The 20,054-nt window shown below is 44.1% G+C and overlaps 1 protein-coding gene across 7 annotated transcripts in view; it reads left to right on the forward strand.

Moving 5' to 3' along the window:
• The first annotated feature begins 10,437 nt into the window (after nucleotides 1-10,437).
• BAZ2A (bromodomain adjacent to zinc finger domain 2A) overlaps nucleotides 10,438-20,054 on the forward strand; it is a 57,049-nt gene continuing 47,432 nt past the window's right edge. For 3 of the 7 annotated variants that reach the window (XM_089479137.1, XM_089479181.1, XM_089479172.1), the window contains exons 1-3: nucleotides 10,440-10,642; nucleotides 12,415-12,484; nucleotides 17,585-17,671. The gene's annotated coding sequence lies outside the window, so the exon portion shown is untranslated. Of the gene's footprint in view, nucleotides 10,643-12,414; nucleotides 12,485-13,691; nucleotides 13,820-17,570; nucleotides 17,672-20,054 lie in introns of all 7 variants that reach the window. The other 4 variants (XM_089479144.1, XM_089479165.1, XM_089479151.1 and 1 more) reach the window with 4 other exon arrangements.

A 20,054-nucleotide genomic window follows, 5' to 3' on the forward strand; every position in this document is an offset into this window, starting at 1 on the left:
TGTAGTAATGTGGCAAGTGTGTGGCTTGCCTGCTTCCAGAGAGTGGTGTGACACCCACATCCACACCATAAAAAAAGGCCAAGACGGGGAGTTTCCAATGCCAAGCCAACTCCTTTCTCCTCCTTTAAGTAGCCACCCCTTCCCAGGAGAAGCCAACTTGGCTGTGTGCGTTTCACTTTCTGTTTTTGTTTTGCCTCTCTGCATCTGCACTTGCAAAGAATTGCTGCAGTCATATTTGTTGTTGTGGTGGTGGTGGTGGTGGTGGTGGTGGTGTGTCTTCAAGTCTGTTCCAACTTATGTTGACACTAAGGCGGCCCTATAATGAGGTTTTCTTGGCAAGATTTGTTCAGAGGAGGTTTGCTCTTGCCTTCTCTGAGGAAGTGTGACTTGCCCCGGGTCACCCAGTGGGTTTCTAGCCAAGCTTGGAATCTAACCCTAGTCTCCAGAGTCATAGTCCAGTGCTCAAACCACTACTCCACACTGACTCATATGTGTCAAGTATCCTTTAAATCCAAACTATCAGTCTAGAGATCACTGTGTGTATATACAGGCACATCCCCTCCAAAAAGCTGCTTACATCTTAGAGTTTTCAGAGGGGTGCGTCTGCACTGTAGAAATGATGCAGTTTGACACCACTTTAAGTGGTGTAGCTCCATTCTATGGGATCCTGGGATTTGTAGTTTTACAAGGTCTTTACCCTGGCTGCCTCCACACTGCAGAATTAAATCTGTCACTCTAAAGGAGTCTCAGGCTAAATGTCTCAGAACTACAGTTCCTAGAATTCCCCAGCATTGAGCCAGGGCAGTTAAAGCGGTGTCAAACTGGATTATTTCTGCAGTGTGTTTTGGACCAAATAAATGGTTTCATGTGCTTAAGGTGGAAAGCTGATAAAATGTAAATATTTTCAAGAAAATTTTAAAAATGTAATTTTTGAAAATTGAAATTTTAATTTAAAAAATTGGGCCTCTCCTTTCTCCCCCTGAGCCTCACCCCACTCACCCAGGGTTGCCATAATTCACTACCACCAAACCAGGACAATATGTAGAAACAATGTAAGACAAATTTTAGACCAAATGTAGGGCTAAATTTACACCCCCCCCCCAAAAAAAGTGTAAGACATTCAAGAAAAATGGAGGGCACAACCACCTGAAAGCCAGAAACATTAATAATTTAAAAAAACACATTAATATAAAGCCTTATTTACAAAAAAAATGTTAATATGAATCCATGCTTCTTAGTCATGCTCAAAATGGAGGAGATTTTGACATTCTTCCTGGACAGAAAGTTGAAATGTAGCTCCTCCTCTCTGGAAACAACTTGAAGGTACATAACAACAAACATAACAAAATACATCTCAGTTTCGGGACCACTGCTATAGGTGAATAGGTTGTTCTCTATAGGCCAATAGTTTGCAAAGGATGCTCCACAAGTATAATTGCAGCAATTCTTGGCAAGTGTTCTGTAAGGGAGGACTCAGTATTACCATTTCTGACTCTCAGATGAAGGCTCTGGAGTGGAAAGAACAAGGGCTTGATTAAAGCCACCTAGTAGGTTCATGGCAGAGGTGAGATGTGTATCTCATTCATAATCTTATATGCAGTGCATTACATAACAAGCACTGGACATCTTGATTTCTGGATGAACGAAGCAAAACTAGAGGGTTTTGACAGGTACAGAACTCGATTCAGGTCACTGCTTTAGATCACACTGGCTATAGGTCAGCTTGGTCAAAGTGCATCTCTGGGCATGCATGTGGCCCACCAAGTGGTTTTTGCAGCCTTCGCTCTCTCCAGGCTTTCTGGACCACTCATTTTCTGGCCAAAAAACATGGAGGGGAGTAAATTGGGGGGGGGGGGGGGAGGGACTGCCTATTCTGGGATCCTCCAGCAGAGACAGTCTACCTCTTAAGCACTTTTAGGACACCCTCTGAACCTAACATAAAAACACCCCTCATTTTTTCAAAAATGAGAAATTGACTTCCAGTCATTTCCAGCTTTGTTCCCCCACCCTCCACATCTTCACCAATCCATATGGCTTCCAGAGGGTTCCAGTAGCAGAATGCATGCCCCACAGATGCATTGGGATTCAGTTCTCCTACTCTAAATGTATATTTTCCAGCAGGTGATATGCAGTCACCCAGAGCTCAGGTCAGGAGGGAACAAAAAAGAATGTGCAAAAGGTACAATGCACCAGCTTCTTTAGTCGCTCATCATCTAGAGGAAACATGTCATGTCTTGTCCAGTCACTTGGCTAAAGCCACTCTTTAGTGTCCCTACGGTTTATTTATTGAGTCTTTTGATGCTCTCGGGCATGTCAGCTGCTGTCAGGCAAATGGATTTTTGGACACTTCTGTTGAGGATTGACTCATCCATTGGCAGGGCTCTTGACAGTCCACACAGATGCAGCGAGTTCCAAAAGGCCTTGTCTTCTCACCTGGTATCTACAGTGTGTTTGAATGGCAGGAGACCAGTTATCAGAACAGCTGTCAGATATAGGGCTCTGTATCATTTCACTTCAAAGTGTTAAGCTAGCCCTAGAGATTATTTTGGGGAGGAGAGGTGGTTCAGACATGCAGACAACATTGATTTCTTATAGCTTATTTGTTCTTTCTCATAACTAGTTCATAACTCATCACTCTAGTTCATGCTCATAAGTAATTCATGACAGGTTCCACTTCATCTTGCAGGCCCACTTTTGGGGTCTGAATGATTTCTGTATGGTCCCAGCTTTTGAAATAGCTCAGTATAAGGTTTTCAATCATAAGACAACATGACTAGGGAAAAGACAATGATGCTTGGAAAAATCGAAGGCATCAGGAAAAGAGGAAGAACACATTACAGGTGGATTGGCTCAATCAAGGAAGACCCAAGTTAACAAGACTTGAGCAGAGCTGTTAATAACAGGGTATCTTGGATGTCTCCCATTCATAGGCTTGCCATAGCAAAGAAAGAAAGAAAGAAAAAAGCCCATTTGGCAAGACATAAAAATAGCATTTGCATTTCATGATGCACAAATACTGGACTTTGTTGTTGAGTACCTTCAAGTCGTTTCCGATTAAAGGCAATCCTAATGTGAACCTATCATGGAGTTTTCTTGACAAGAGTTGTTCAGAGGGGGTTTCGCCTTTGGCCTGACTTTCCTAAGGTCACCCAGTGGGTTTCATGTCCAAGCTGAGAATACAATCCAGAATCGTAGACTGACACTCAAATCACTATACCGCCCTGGCTCTCCAAATATTTGAGTCCTATAATCCTATTTCTGCCCCTTTACAATGGACAGTGATGACACAACCTTAGCTTGTGAAATCTTGTTGCAGAAACCATGGTTTTCCACTATATTCTGCTATATAGAAAGATATACATTTCATCCTGTACCCCTAAATTAAGATGCTGCCTTCAGATGTGGCAGAGTGGCCAGTTTTGAAGTATGATCCCATGGCCAGTGCTGAACTACAATTCAGTTGTCAGTTCAGTCAGTGTGTGTACAAACACTCATGGACTCAAAGGTTCTTCAGGCAACAGAATGTCTTGGGGTGGCTATAGTGGTCAACTAGATAATGTTGCAACATGGTACTTCAAAGAGATGTTCATAGAAGGATCATACATGTCATACTGATGGGTAACTAAAGAAAGAGCAAGGAGATAAAATTGCCTGCTTTAAAATCCCAGATCTCCTTTCATGAAAAGAAAGGGTGTATTCTTCACATTTTATTTTTGTTTAAAATTCTCACATTTGTAATTTAGATTCTTCTTAAAAGGTGTGGTGCTGTGCATGTTATAGTCACAATAATCCTACTAGGTAGATTAAGCCAAGACTGTGGTGACCTGAGGTCACTGAATGAGCTTGATTGCCAGTGGAGGATTTGAACTCAGCCCCAATCCTTTTATCAGTCACGCCACACTGATTTTTGCATATACAGCCAGGCCCTTGGTATCTGCCAGGGTTTGGTTCCAGGACCCCCGTGGATACCAAAATCTGTGGATGCTCAAATTCCGTTAAATACAATGGCATAGTGAAATGGTGTCCCTTATATAAAATGACAAAATCAAGGCTTGGTTTTTGGAATTTGCATATTTTTTTTGAATATTTTCAAGCTGTGGATGCTTGAATCCATGGATAAAAAAAATCTGTAGATACAGAGGGCTGACTCTTAACAATAAGCCTATGTAGTAGGTGATTATTTTTATCTCATTACATATGAGGACACTGAAAAGACAGTGACATTCCAGTGATGAAACAATTACTTGCTTGGTTCTTGCCTTTCTGGGACTAGCAACCTACAGACGGATCACTCAGATCTATCAGAATAAGGTAAAATAGCATTCTTGGGGAAACCCGAATATATTGTCAAAGAGAAGTGTTGGCAAATAAAGCTCACCTCCTGCCAGCTGGCTCAGTGCCCCCCTTCTACCCAAACATTAAGGTGACAAGATACAAGGACATAGCTGGCTCAGTTGTGAAAGTTGGTCATTCTGTGTTCATACTTCTATGAGACACAGGGTGGGGAGGAGGAGGAAGGGTTTCCCCACATCTGTTTGCCTTTCTGTTTCTTTCTGCCAGCCAGCCAGCCTCCCCCAGATCTGTTCCATCCCCCTCCCTGTGGCAGAGCATGCACAAAGATTTCTGCAACTCTCTATAACCTACTTTTGCCTCCAGCAATTGAGACAGGCAGAAACCTCTCTTCCTCCACTCATTGGGTTAAAGGGGTGCGAGCGCATGCTGCTCTTGCCTAATGGGTCTGTCTGGTGCATCCAGCACCGCAGGGAGTCTGCTTCAGGAAGTGCCAGCCAAGCTGGGGATTAACTGCCAAGTGATGACCCACCATGCTGCCGTGGCTAGAATTGCAGCACCGGCACAGATGGGGAGGAAGTTGTTTGCTGCTGACATCACATAGGCAGGCATTCCTAAAATGGTTGGAAGGAAGTCCCTTGTGTTTCCATCTGCAAGGTCATCAGGGACTCTGCCACTAGGAATAAAGCGCCAGCTTGTGTGCATATTTATGTATACATGTCTGAGACAGCGAGCAATGCTCTTGCTACCTGGACAGTGTCATAGTATCTATGGCAAATACCTGGTATCATTTGCTAGTTTTCAATGTATTCAGGCAGTTCCCCACATTTCTAGAAGACTTTGGTTCAAAACACACTGCAGAAATAATCCAGTTTGAGATTGCTTTAACTGCCCTGGCTCAGTGCTAGAGAATTTTGGGAATTGTAGTTTATTGTAGTTTATTACCACAGCTCTCTGACAGAGAAGGCTAAATGTCTCATAAAACTACAGTTTCTATAATTCCCTAGCACTGAGCCAGGGCAGTTAAAGCAGTCTCAAACTGTATTATTTCTGCAAGTTGTTTTGGACTTTTCCCCTCTCAGCCCCCTTCAGGCATCAGTAGACTGCAACATGTGTCATTCATCTCCTGCCTTCTAGCTGGGGATGATTGGAATTGTAGCCATGCACATCTGGAGGGCAGCAAGGGTGAAAAAACTGCTCTAGAGAACACTGAAGTTTATTGTATTGTATGTTCACAGACCGAATCATATTTTAAAAGCTCTGGTTTGTGCTGATGGACATCTTTTCAGCAACATGGGTCTTTGGAAATATGTGATGTCACAGTGAAAAGAAGTATATATGTGCATGTATGCAGGGGGTACTTTCCCCTATGCATTGAAGCCACAGCATGCCACCACACAAAAAGCACTGAAAATAGGAGCTTGTGGAGCTTATGGTTGGCTTGCTGGCAAGCTTGGGCACCAACACACTCTTGGAAATGACTTGAAGGCATACAACAACAGTGAAAGGGAATGCATAGTGCTGTGTAACACCCTGGCATCTTCTTCCTCTGCTGCTGCCCAACAGGAGGAGGTTTAGGCCACATCACCAGATCTCTGCCTCAGTTTCTCCTGTGCTGAGCAAATCCAAACCTTTAACAATGATTAATTAATGAGTGGCTTTCAGCATGTGAGGTGGGAGGATAGCTGAGGAGGGCAGATAACAATGATGAGTTGTTTGCTGTGGCTGCCTGGCTGACTCAACCAGCTGGATTCAACACAGAATGGAGCTAATTGGGAACTGGGGAAGGTTTCTTCAGTCTCATTTCCCCTCTCCGCATTCCCTAGTATCTCTGTTTCCCGAATTCTAGATTTCCCTGTAGACCTTCCTAGGCAAGGCATGAGCCATCTATATTTCTGCCTCTCTTCCCTGCTGGTGCTGGCATTTTTGTGTCCGTATAATTCCAGTGTCCTCCAGCTGCCCTCTATTTTTTCCTCCGCCCTCTGCTTCAGTTTCTCCTGCAGCCACAAGAGATATATGTGGGCACTGTTGGCGGCGGCCTCTGCATCTCAGGAAAGGAGGGGCTGATGGGCTATGGAAGGAGCAACTTCCCAATATCACTAGCAGCTGGAAAGCTGAAGTAATAGTAGCAGGTATCTACTGAGGAGGCGCTGCAGTTCCTAAGGCCCAAAGTACACATATTCTACTGTGCAGAGCTTGTCAAATGCTCTGAATATCCTACATTTGAAAGGTTGCTGCCTTCTCCCATCTATAAATTGCATTAATCCTAGGGCTATATGGATTAGAGCACCATAAACTAACCATCCGCACAACTGAGATTGCGTTGTTGTTGTTGTTGTTGTTGTTATTATTATTATTATTATTATTATTATTTATGCTTTATTTATATAGCACTGTAGATTTGCACAGCGCTGTACATACAAACAATAAAATAGATAAAAGAAACCTGCCCATGGCATACAATCTAAGAAATAATAGCATAATACATATAAATAATACATAACAATACAATTCACATCTTCAGTAATCTGGGACACAGCAAGGAAGGGTTTAGAACCATTTTTTATTTTTAAAAAACCAGGAAGATATGTAGGAAGACATTTACATGGTTGGAGGGCTACAGATATGAAAGTGACATGTTTTAGGATTTTCTTTTTGGCTAGATGTTGGATATGGTTTACTTACTACAGTCGACCCTTCTTATACAAGGATTTTTTATACACGCATTCAAGCATACAAGGTTTGAGAATGTTCAAAAAAAGTATAAATTTCAAATATCAAACCTTGATTTTCCATTTTTTATAAGGAACATCATTTTGCTATGTCATTATATTTAATGGGACTTGAGCACACACGGATTTTGTTATACACCGGGGGTCTTGGAACCAAACCCCAGCATATAACAAGGGTTCACTGTACATTTGCATCTTGCCAATCCTCTAAAAGTGGCACTTAACACTGTTAACAATTCAGATTTTAAAAAAAGAAAATAAATAGTATTAAACACATTTTTAAAAACCACAGGTTTAAAGTGCAGTAAAGATACATAGAGAGCCAGCATGGCGTAGCAATTTGAGCACCAGACTATGACTCTAGAAACCAGGGTTCGACTCTATGCTCAAGCATAAAAACCCTCTGGGTGACCTTGGGCAAGTCACGCTCTCTCAGCCTCAGAGGATGGCAATGGCAGCCCCACTCTGAAGAAATGTGCCAAGAAAACCCTATGATAAGTTTGCTTTACTGTTGCCATAAGTCTAAAGTGACTTGGAGGCACACAACAACAAAGATACACAGTGAAAAAGGTAGGAATACTCAGCCTGTTAAAACCCCTCCAACAAGATCCAGCTTGAATGTCCAAGGCCCATATGTAATCCATTGGGTTAAGGAAGGCTATCCTAGCTGCATCTGGAAAGCCATTTCTAGAAGGATGCTAGACTAGATCAGGAGTAGGGATATGACACACACACACACACACCAGTGTTGCTGGATTACAAGTCCCAGCAACCAAGGCAGCATATACAATAGGAGCGATGCTGGAAGTTGCAGTCCAACATCATTTGCAAGGATTCATGATTGCTACCCCTGGGTTGGATATGTATTAGCAGAAACTGTTAAGCTGTAGAGCAACAGGTACATAGAATGTCTGGCCCTACCATTATCAGTAGTCAGGGTTTTAAAGAGCAAAGAACACTAGAAAGTATCTTAAATGGACTCATACCATAAATCCATTTCATTCAGTATTATCTACACCAGGAGGTGAGAACATATGTCTTTCCAAATGTTTTTGGACAACTCCCATCATCTGTGACTACTGGATATACTGGCTGAAATTCATGAGAGGAGGAATCCATCAAAATATGGAGGGGCACATATCTCCATCCCCAGGCTATAATGACTGGAAGCAGTCAAGGATCACCCCTTTTTACTTATAGATCCCAGGTACTGAACCTGATTGCTTTTGCATTCAAAGCATGTGCTCTGCCCATTGGTTATTTGATCACAACCAGCCAGATGTAGAGATGCTGACCCCTTCTCTGCTCCTGTAGAATGGAACAAAACCAGAGTTTTCCCACATATCTCAGGCTTTCCAATGTTTCCCAGCAAACTCTCAGACAACTTCACCTCTGTGCCAGGGAAAGAGTTGGACAACACCACTATTTATTGTTTTTGTAAGCTGCCCTTGAGTCAATCTCAACTCATGGCAACCCTGTGGATGAGACCTCTCCACGACCCAAAGTCCTCATCCACTCTGCTCAGGACCTGCAGGCTCAGGCCTGTCGTCTCTTTGACCATGTCTATCCATCTGGCACGTGGTCTTCCCCTTTGCAACCTTCTATCTTTCCTAGCATTGTGGCTTTTCCAGTGATTCATGGTTTCTCGTGATGCGGTCAAAGTATGATAGCCTCAATTTAGGCATCCTGGCTTCCAGGGAGCATTTGGGCTTGATCTGTTCTACAACCCATTTGTTTGTCTTTTTGGCCATCCATTGGCACTTTTCTCCAGCACATCTCACGAGTTCATTTTCTTCTTACCCACTTTTCTCACTGTCCAGCTCTCACTTCCTTGCAAGGTGATGGGAAATATGAGACCCTCTAATACATCACAGAGGAAAACCAGGACATGTGGGGTCAAGGAACATCAGTGTGGTCAAGATATCAGAAAGTGTTGAGGAGGAAGACCAGACAAGATAGGAGAGACTATTTATTTCCTTTTGCCTGAGTCTACTTGTCACCTCCTCTCTGGCCTGCTAAGTAGTAAATCTGAATACAAACTACTCCTCCACTTTGGATTCAGTTTGCAACAACTGAAGTAATCTGAAGTTGTGGCCTAAATGAAAAAGTAACCTTTCCAAGCTTTAGCCAGGTGTTGGGAGTGGAAAGGTTGCAGAATCCTCACTCAGGGTGACCAGATGCCCTCCTTTCTCAGGACCTTTCCTACATTTCAGCCTTCTGTCCAGGAGAAATTCCAAAATGTCTTCCATTTTTAGCCTAAGCATGAATTTATATTTTTATATGAGTGTTTTCAGCTTTTATTTTGTCATGTCCTCTATTTTTCTTGAATGCCCTATATTTTGTGGTGCCTTGACCTCCTTTGCAGTGAGGACATCGCTCACCCTGCAAGGGAAGAACCCCAGAGGCATGGTGACCAGACATATCCCCGTATGTCCTACTTCAGCCTCACTGTCCAGGAGGATTTCCAAAATGTCCTCCATTTTGAGCACGAATTTACATTTTTCTATGAGTGTTTTTAGTTTTTCTTTGGCCACGGCCTCCATTTCCCTTCAGTGTCTTCCATCCTGTGATGCCTTGTCCTACTTTGCCGTGAGGAGGGCCTTTGGACACCTCCTCCTCCGCCCAGTTCCTCCTTGGTGGGTGTGGATGGATGGCCATTGGTTTATTAAATTATAGGGAAACAACATGCTAGAGATGGTGATGTAGAGAGATCTTGTAGCACCTTTGAGATTAATTGAAAGAAAGAAGTTGGCAGCATGAGCTTTCCTAGGCTTCAGTCTACTTCCTCAGATGCATTTGCATCTGATGCTGCCAACGTCTTTCTTTCAGTTTGGTCCAAAACACACTGCAGAAATAATCCAGTTTGAGACCGCTTTAACTGCCCTGGCTCAAATGGTAAGGAATTATGGAAACTGTAGTTTTGGGGGATATTTTTCCCTTCTCTGTCTGGTGCCACAAAGAACTACAATTCCCAGGATTCCCTAGCATTGAGCCATTGGGCAGTTAAAGCAGTCTCAAACTGGATTAGTCCTGCAGTGCGTTTTGGACCTTAGTCTCAATGGTGCTACAAGATCTCTCTCTACAGACTGACAGGGCAATGTCTTTGTGTCCTGTATTCCTGTAGGACAGGGTAGTGGGGTGGATGGCCCTTGTGGTCATCCTTGAGGGGGGTTCCCTCCCTTTTGATGCTCCTAAATCAGTGGTTCCCCAAACTGTGCCCTTTAAGAGACTTTGGACTTCATCTCCCAGAAGCCTCGGCCATGTTGTCCAATAGCCTGGAATTCTGGGAGCTGGAGTCCAAAATCCCTTAGCACAGTTTGGGGACCACTGTGGGTAGGCCATCCCCGGCTACCCGGCGGGCGCTAGGACCCGGCGGCGACGGCAGTCGGCATTGGCTCTGCTCGCTCGCTCCTTCCGCCGTTCGTTGGCTGCCTTGGCTTCCTGGCCCAGAAACGACGACGACGACGACGAGGACGGCGGCCTGGTGTGGCCTTTTTCCCTCTCAGCCACCACCGCCCCCTCCTCCTCCTCTTCGGGCTATGCTGCGCCAAAGAGGCTCCCCATCTTCTGCTGCAGGGTCTATTTGAGGAAGCGGCGGGGGCGGCTGACACCTCCAGCAGGTGAGGAGCCGGTGGCCCCCTTTTTGTGCGAGGGAGGGAGGGAAGGGAGCGCGCGTGCGCCGGGCGGGGGGGGGGTTTAGAGCATGAAGGGCCCCCTCCACCACCACCACCGTCTCTCCTGCCCTCGCGCGAGTGACGTAGTTCCAGGGAGGGAGGGAGAGAAGTTTGGCCTGAGTCCTCTCGCGCGGGGGGGGACTACGCAGCGCATGCTATCAAAGGGAAAGGGGGAGGGTTGAAGGGGGCGTCCATTTTCTCTCCCACCAGGGTCTGCAAGACTGAGGAGGAGGAGGAGGAGGAGGAGGAGGAGGGAGGGGTGGGAGCTGCTGTGTCATGGCCCCAGGCAGGGAAGAGAGGAGTCTCTTTGGCCAGAGGGAGGAAAGGGAGGCTGAAGGGCCACCGCCACCATCTCATTTCCCCTTCCTCTAGTTATGGGGCGCTGGGGGGGGGGGGAGGTAGCGTTAAAGGCGGCAGGAGTCTTGGGGCTCCCCTCTGAGGCCACGCAGCACTCCTGCAGCTGCACGTGAGGCGGGAGGGAAAGGAAGCAACACCCAAACACACGCTGCACGCAACGCTCCTCCAGGCAGATGTCTGAAAGAGGCCACCACACTGGGCTGGGTGAGTGGGGGGGGGCAGAGGAGACTCCCCTGAGAGGGAGAAGGGGAGCGCTGCCTCCTCCTCCTCCTCCTCCCTCATTTCCACCTTTCCCCTCTCCTCCTCTTCTTCCTTTCCCCTCTTCTCTTCTTTCTTCTTCTTGTTCTCCTCCTCCTCCTCTTCCACCCTGTCCCTCTTCTTCTTTTCCCTCTCCTTCTCCTTTTCTTCTTCTTCCTCTTTTCCTCCTTCTCCTCCCTTTCCCCCTCCTTCTCTTTCTTCTTCTTCTTGTCCTCCTTCTCTTTCTCCTCCTCTTTTCCTCCCCCTTTCCTTTTCCTTCTCCTCCTCCTTTCCCCTTTCCTCTCCTTTTCTTTCCTCTTCCTTTCCCCTCTCCTTCTCCTCCTCGTGTATGCTTTGAATGAGAGTTCCTGCATGGCAGGGGGTTGGACTGGATGGCCCTTGTGGTCTCTTCCAACTCCATGATTCCCCCCTTTTCTCTTCCTCCCCTCCCTTCTTCTTCTCCTTTTTTTTTTCTTCTTGTCCTTCTCTTCTTCCTCCTTTTCCTTCTCCTTCTCTTCCTCCCCCTCCATCTTCCCAATGGGCGGGTCCTGAAGGACCAGAAGCCCCCCCCCCCCCCCCCCCCGTTAAAGGGTATCCTGGAAAAGGCACCCATTTGTCGGAGAGGGCATGAGATCCTGATCTTAGTGGTGGTGGTGGGAATATAAGGAAGCCCTTCAGGATTCAAAGGGAATGGAAGGAGCAGGGAGGCCCTGGTCTGGGTTTGGGTTTGTTGCTGGAGAAAGAGGAGAGGAATATCATCATCATTGTAGAAGTATGGGAAGGAGGTGGTTTGAAGTGTTAGCTCCGCCTGAAGCTGGGGAAAAGTGTGAGGAGCATTGTTGTGGGATGAACTGAGGCAGCCTGGAGTGATTCCTTTGGGCCTTTGGGGGGGGAGAGGCTTCCAGTATCATCACCATCGTCCTCATCGTTTCTGTGGGAGGAAGGAGGGTTGCTGCTCCTTGCATCTGGGGTGGGGAAGACCATCTGGGCCCCTGTAGGCATAGGAAGTGTGAAATTAGGTATTCGTGAAGCTTCTTCTTCCGGCAGGGCATAAAGTTTGGGCTGAATGAGGCTAGAGGTTACTCCATCTTTGGGTGATGGTAGGCTGTATCCTGTCCCCTTAGGAATCCTGGCTCTGCATTAGAAATTCCTGTCTGGTGTTAACAGCTTTTGGAGAGGATGGCTTATAAACAGGTAATGTTTCTTAGTCCTATATTTATATATATATATACATACACACGCACACACGTTACTGTCATAAATATGTTGCTGCTTTTAGAAGAGACTTTTTGTCAGCTGTACCAGAGGAAATGTTAGCATATATTGGTTGCAGATTCTCTAGGGATACATTCTCAGGTTCTGACACTGCAGTTTGGGACTACTCTCAACTACATATTGTAGTCAGTGCGTAAGATAGTTTCCGGTACCGGAGAGACTCCCTAAAGGTTTAATGCAAACAAAGTGTGTCTGGATGGTATGGGATGGTTTTTGATGGTACTCTCTTGTATATTTAGGAGGAAGCATACTAGCAGGATGGCTGTGAGTATGGCTTAAGCTAAAAGAGCTCTTTGTGTGTTTATGGAGGTGGGATGTGAGCAGTAGGGAATCCCTGGTAAATGGCTTTGAGGTGGGTGAGAACTGTCTTCTTCTTCTGCTTAAACAAGTGTGCTGAATCTTGACGAAACAGTCCTCTTCCTTGGCTTCCTCCCTCATCCTTGCAGGAAGTGGCCAGGAAATGGCAGCACTGTTTGTTGCCTTTTGAAATGTCCCTTTTAATCAGATATGCTTTCGGTTTCTGGATCTCCCCAAACTCTTGGCTAGATTTGCCCTGTTCCCCAGCAGCCTACTGGCATAGGATTCTGTGGTTTAAGGTTGTCATTTTCTTAATGGCTGAAGAGAATTTAACGAGACATGTCTTAGTGTGTCGTGTGTCTTTCTGGTCATCGCTCAAGGGCAATTGCGCTGGGAAATTTTCATACAAAATATAATTGATAATTGTATGCCTACCCCAGATTCAACAAGGATAATTCTTCTTGTTACCTGTTTTTGCCATGAACAGGCAGTTCCTCAGAGCATCCTATTCTGGAGTTCCTTTTTCAGGCATAGGAAGATAACCATGTCTTGTCAATAGTTCTAAGGTTGCTCATGCACAGATGAATAGATATTAAATTAAAAAAAATTTACTTTTGAAGCGGAGGTATATTCAACTCTTTAAAATAATAGCTGCATAATATTGTTTTCCATTTCATATTTGATTCTCTATTTGTAATCTAGTAGAACTGACAAAACCATCTCTGAGTATTTGTTGCCTAAACGTAATTAAATTAACAAGCTTGCCATAGGTCGACAGGTGACAAGACACGCAAATACAAAAATAATTGTTTATCTGAACATTTTATAGGCTTCTCTTTGGTGTGACATTCTTACATTGGTCTCCAGTGTAAAGATATTGTTTCATCAGTGAGTGGGATGGGTAGTAGAGTGGTGGACCATCCACAGTGAAAGCCCTGCTGGCTTATACCAGTGAAGGTAAACAGTTTTTTTTTGGGGGGGATAGGTAAGCAGACATTCCTCCCACCCCCCACATTTCCCCACATCTGTATTTCAAGGGTATGCCAGACTATGAAAACAACACAACAGAGAAATAAGTCCATAGGTAAGGCTATCCCTGTACCACTCCAGAAAACTGTTGGAGGCTTAATGCTGCTTACTATCATCAGGAATATTGCTGGCGGTGGACACATCCTCACAGAGCTTCCTACAGGCATAATTAGGTCATTTAGAGTAAATATAGTGGTGTTGTCTAGGGTGGATTTCTCCCTTCCCTGGCAGAGGGATACCTCCTCCTCATCACTAACCTTTCTTAGATCTTATATGAGGGTGTTAGGATGTTCTAAATGAAAATTAACCAGAAGTGTACCACCACCAGCCAAAACACACAAACACCTTTTGGGAACACAGAGCATTAGAAAAAAAAATCACCTGATGTTTAGCAAACTCTGCACCAAGCATCTCCTCCCCCCAACCTGGGAGGACTGCCAAAGTCACTGTACCACTGCTGAGAAGGCCTTAATTGTGGGTTTTGCCACAATGGCAGTGGGAGTTGGAGAAAGGCTCCAAGGCACATCTTAACAAATGTACTGACTCTTTCATATATAGGCCTCAAATGCTGTCAGATATACATTATGTTATGAGTTCATGAAAAATGCCCATATGCACAGGTTCTCCCAAGATGTTAGTGGGTGCAATCCTGGCTGTTTGCATTCACAGAACATTCTTGTTTTCCTGTTGGATTTTATGTGAGCCAAAAACCTAACAGGAGCTGATAAAAGAATAAATTTTTATCAGTGCTACTGAAGATATAACCCATGACTTGTTCTCATTCTTCACTTAATGCAAAGTAAATTAAGGGCCCGAACAGACAGGCCAAAATAAAGCTGCTTCAAGTCACTTTGGAGGTATTCTGTTTAAACGCTGCATGTTTCCTAAGAGGCTGGAAGCCATGCCAAAGCCACGCTCCAGCCCTAAGGACTAGAGTGCAGCTTTGGCTCAGTTTTTGGCCTCTTAAAATGTGTGTGCCATTTAAACAGTATACCTCCAAAGTGACCCAAAGCAGTTCAGGCCCTAAATTGCTTCTTATTTTAGACTCTGAAATAGATGTGGTTCTTTTTGCTCCACCAGGTTGCCCAGGTTAGGGAAAGCCTTGGTTGAGGAATGCCATCTTTCTAATTAGAAGAGCAATCTTCTAGTCAAGTGGTTATCAAATTGTGTGAGGGGATCCCTGGGGGTGGGCATGAGAGTTGCACAAGGGGGAAGGCTGCAAGATTTGGAGGCCCTGATTCTCCTCCCAAACTTTTTCTGCCCTGGAGGGGAAGAGAAAGGCAAGGAGGGTGCTTAGAGTCTCTGTCTGGAAAGAGGAGTAAACCTATTTCCCTATAAAATGTTAAAATATGAATATACATGAATGTGTGGATGTACGCACATCAAATGAAATATTTTTATTCATATACTGTGTTGACCGAGAGGGTGACGTCCACATGTAGATGTAAAGGGGGTCACAAAGGTAAAAAGATGAAGAACCACTGTTCTAGTCATTGCCTTGGGAAAGAGTGAGTGGTTGTCAGGAGTAGGTTTTGAGGGAAGGAGTGAGTGGATTCCAGGAATAGGTTTCAAGGGAGAGTGGCTTTAGGGGAAGAACCCACCTCCTGATATTATCTGCTGCCCTGAAGTGTTGGGAACAGGAATCCAGCTTCCTTGTAGTTCCCCATCCTTGTTTAAAATTATAGTTTGGGGTGTTTTCTCCCCTTTGGCAAATGCATAGATCCATTAAATGAATATATACACCACATTAACTTTTAGCTATTGATAGCAGTTGTTGGTTAAAAGGTTCTTGAGATCTTCTCTGTATCTTGTATGCTATATTACTGGTAAATGGCTTTGCAGTTAGGCCACAGCTGATAATTATATTTTAAAAACATCCAACTAGCTAGAATATACAACAAGCATCTTCTTCCTTTTTTAGGAAAAGGAAAGCCTCTGTAGCAGTGGTCCCTAAACTGTGCCCTTTAAGGGTTTTTTAGACTTCAGCTCCCAGGATCCCAGACTATTGGCCAACATGACTGAGGCTTCTGAAAGCTGAAGTCCAGAATCTCTTAAAGGGCACAGTTTGGGAACCACTCTATAGGACAATGACATGTGCTGTATTTTAAAAAGGGGGTGGTGGTGGTATTATCAAATGCATGGAATATTGTAGTTAGATTACCCTGGACATGATTCACCTTTCCTTCTCTGTGGCCTAAGAGAAATTCCAGCTTCATAAAGTTTTTGGGAGCTCAGGCAAGTACTTTAAAAATGAAATGCTTTTTTAAGAGTCCATAACAACATGTTAATTCCTATTAGGGCTAGGGAAAAAGAGCATTTCAATGTGATTTCTAGAGACAGTTCATAAGCAGAACTGACTCACCATCTGAAACAAGTTCAGACTACATAGGACAGGGCATTTCCAACTTCTAGTCAAAATATCTCACTTCTGTGGTAGGTGATCATGTACAGGTTCCCAGTTTCAAAGCCTATTGATTGACAAATAGTTAATAGGAGCAGTCATGACTAGACACGGCTGTGAGCCATCTAAAGTATTTGCTGTGCCCACAGGAGAAATGAACCCAGATTAGATGTCATGTGAAGGTAGTATTCTATTGTGCCATTCCTTGTCACTGTTCAAACTGTAGAGATCATACATTTAAAAACATTTCCTTCTTCTGGCAGAAGCAAAGGCCTAATATAAATGGGACCTTCCCAGACTGTATCAGCTGTTCAGTATTATCTCTGCATGTGTGGTTCTTGTCAAACCACACCCCTCCCTTTAAACTCCTTTTCTGTGTTGACTGCAATTAATTCATCCATTTTGCTTGGCGTCTTTCCTAGGAAGCCATTCTGTCTTCCCCTTTAATTACAATGCCTTCCCAGCACCTCCCTTCACCTCAGCGCCAGCCCAGCTTGTCCCTGTGCTAGAACAGCAGCTGCCTTTTCTGCTGCTCCTTTGGCACTTAAAGAGACATTCAAGCAATTTTATGCTCAGATCAGTTGCTAGCCACTGTCAGAGTAAGATCTGTTGCATTTTGAAGGGGAAACAGCAAGTGGCATAGGGTGGCCTTAGTATAAGCATGGGTGTTTCCAGACAGCAGATATGTATTTGAGGAAAGGGCATTTTGTCTGCCACAATTGGTAGCCTTCTCCACAGTTGTAGAAGCCACTCTGTTTAGGTGGTGAAGCTTAGCATGACGTTGCAGTAATATAGGTATATGTGCGTGCGTGGGAGGGAGATGAGCTTCCTGATGCGAGAATTATTGAACTAGTGGAGCAGAAGCTGTGGATGAGATACTGTTTCATGGTTATTTATGATATTTATATCTATTTTGGGTACATACATTTGATTTTGACAGTGGTTCCTGTGGGGTGGGTGGAAATGGATAAAGCAGATTGATTTAGAGTCTGGAGGCGATATAAGTTGATTTTAGATTGGCACTGGCGGGGGGGGGGAAATCCTGGGGGGAAAACATTTTGGCTTTTCCCTTCTAGGTCAATGATAGTTAATACTAAAGTCCCATCACCCCAGCTTCTGTGGCCAACAATCATCAATCTCAATTATGAAAGTTGTATGCCAATGTCATCTGGAACAGTGCTTCTCAGGCTGTCTGATGTGGGAGACCAGCAATTCCCCCCCCCCCCGCCCCCCAAATATGCAAGGAAACAGCATGATATTTGTGTGTGCTTCCTACAGTTCTTTCTTTCCAGGGAATGCAGTCAGTGGCCCAGGGAGCAGCACTGATCCAGGGACCACCACTTTGAGTAGCACTGATCTAGAGGTTTCACATCTCTGCTGTAAGTGATTGATCTCTTAGTGTTAGATTACAACTAGTTAATATTTTTCTGCTATAAGTGAATGATCTCTTAGTGTTAGACTACAACTAGCTAATACTTTGCTGCCTGGAAATGAAAAATTCTAAAATTTCTTCTGAGCAAGAGCATATTGAAAATAAACTGTTCTTTGTGTTATCTGTGCAAATATATTGTGGCTGTGCAGAGCATTGTTTAGAATACTCCAAAGCCTTCAACACTATTTTAAGGACGGTATAGATAAGTTGGACTGGGTTCAGAGATGGACAACAAGAATGATAAGAGGTATGGGGAACAAAACTTATGAGGAAAGGTTGAGGAAGTTGGGCAGTGTTCATCCTGGTGAAAAGAAGACTGAGAGGGTGATATGACTGCATTCTTTAAACATCTAAAGGACTGTCACAGAAAGAAGGATCCAGGTTTGTTCTCTGATGCTCCAGAGGTTAGGACCTGTTGTAATTGTTTAAATTTACAGGAGGGTAGATTTTGATTGGATATTAGAAGTAACTTCTTGCTTGTAAGAGTTGTTCAGTAGTGGGAACAAATTACCTAGTGCAGTGATGGCGAATCTTTTAGAGACTGAGTGCTGAAACTGCAATCCAAAACCCACTTATTTATCGCAAAGTGCCGTGTCCCTCTGGCGAACTCTGTGCTGGAGCAACAGCATATGTGCCAACAGAGAGGGCCCTGAGTGCCACCCCTGGCACATGTGCAATAGGTTTGCCACCACTGACCTAGTGAGTTGTTGGGATCTCTTTTTCTGGACTTCTTCATGAAGAGCCTGGACAGCTACCTGCTGGAGATATTCATATGCTACTTCACAGTCTCATGCTGGCATATCAGGCCCCAAAGAACCATGAAGCAGATTAGAAACTCAACAGGCAGACCACATAGCAAAATGTTAAGTAGGAAGTGTAGTACAGTCCATCTGCTCCAACTGCAGGCTTGCCAACTGCAGATGTGAGCGTCCATGGATGGCCTTGGCCCATTTCCCCGCCATTAAAAACCACGGGACTTGAGGTCTCAGTTTTTGGCATTCACACTGGTGGGGGGGACCCCTCGGATATGAAGGGTTGACTGTATATAGATGGCATCTATGGCCATTAAAGTAGCAACAAGTTTCTTACAAGTTTTACAGAATTCTTTGTTTCATATGTTTTCTCTACCATAAATTTATTAGAGACCTATTGGTGTTACAAGCTAACATGTTAACTTTGTGTTAAGAGTAGTCATGGGAGAGCTTCACTCTGATAGTCAGGCAGTGACAGACTTGTAGCTTACACAGATTTGGAAGAGATTAATTAAACACATCCAGGTATTATTAGAATGGAGTGGCTGAACTCCTGGTTGACCTTGCCCACATGAAATAAGATGCAGTTGGTGTTGTGTCGGTGTTCACTTTATTATTTTCATGTTTTCCTTAGAAGCAGTTCAGTATGGAGACTGATTGTATATTCAAGAAACTATTACTTTCTTCAGAAAAGTGGTTGTCAGTCTTTTATAGCTGATGTTCTCTTCCTATCTCACTATCCAAGATCTTGGATCCCATTAAGATAGAAACAAAAAGCCCCACTGTTTCTAACAAGGACAGTATGTATTTTTATAGCTATTTCTATTTTTGTATATATCATTTACAGTTTCAAGGACACAACAATTGCAGCAGTAGTATAGGAAGTAAACACAGGCACACAAAAACAGTGATTTCATTGGCAGTGGAAAATGGTAATAACACTGTTGGGCATACAGTTTTTCTGCTACACGAATTGTACAAAGATATAAAGAAAAATTGTATTAGAGTTGATGGGAATCATTTTTATTTCAATGACTAAAACATCTGTGTCTATATAGACTACAATGGGCCCTTGGTATCCACTGGGGTTTTATTCCAGGACCGCCCTTGTATACCAAAATCCATGGATTTTCAAGTCCTATTAAATACAATTGCATAGTAAAATTGTGTCTTTTATATAAAATGGCAAGATCAAGGTTTGCTTTTTGGAATTTCTATTTTTAAAAAATATTTTCAAGCCAAGGGTAGTTGAATCCATAGATAACGCATCTGTGGATATAGCCTACAGTTGGAGAGGAGAGTAGGTATTTACAGCAGCTAATATAGAAAAGTAGCTAAGTGATAGAGCTAATGCCATACCCTTACTGAATGGCCAGAGGTAAGCCACTTTCACTCTTACTCTTTCCCCTTCCCCATTCCACAATATGTGTGGATAGTAGTACTGATTCAATATTACAGCAAGGGTGGGTGAGTCTCCTGCCCACTGGCTTCCTCATCTGGTCCCACCTGTCTTCTAGGTCTAGGTTAGGGAAAGGGAGAGAGAGTGAGCTATGGAGTGATTGTACTGTTCCGTCTGAG

Source organism: Sceloporus occidentalis, unplaced genomic scaffold (genome assembly GCF_023333645.1).
Source record: "Sceloporus occidentalis isolate IW3139 unplaced genomic scaffold, rSceOcc1.0.p SCAF_1, whole genome shotgun sequence".
NCBI classification, from domain to species: Eukaryota; Metazoa; Chordata; class Lepidosauria; order Squamata; family Phrynosomatidae; genus Sceloporus; species Sceloporus occidentalis.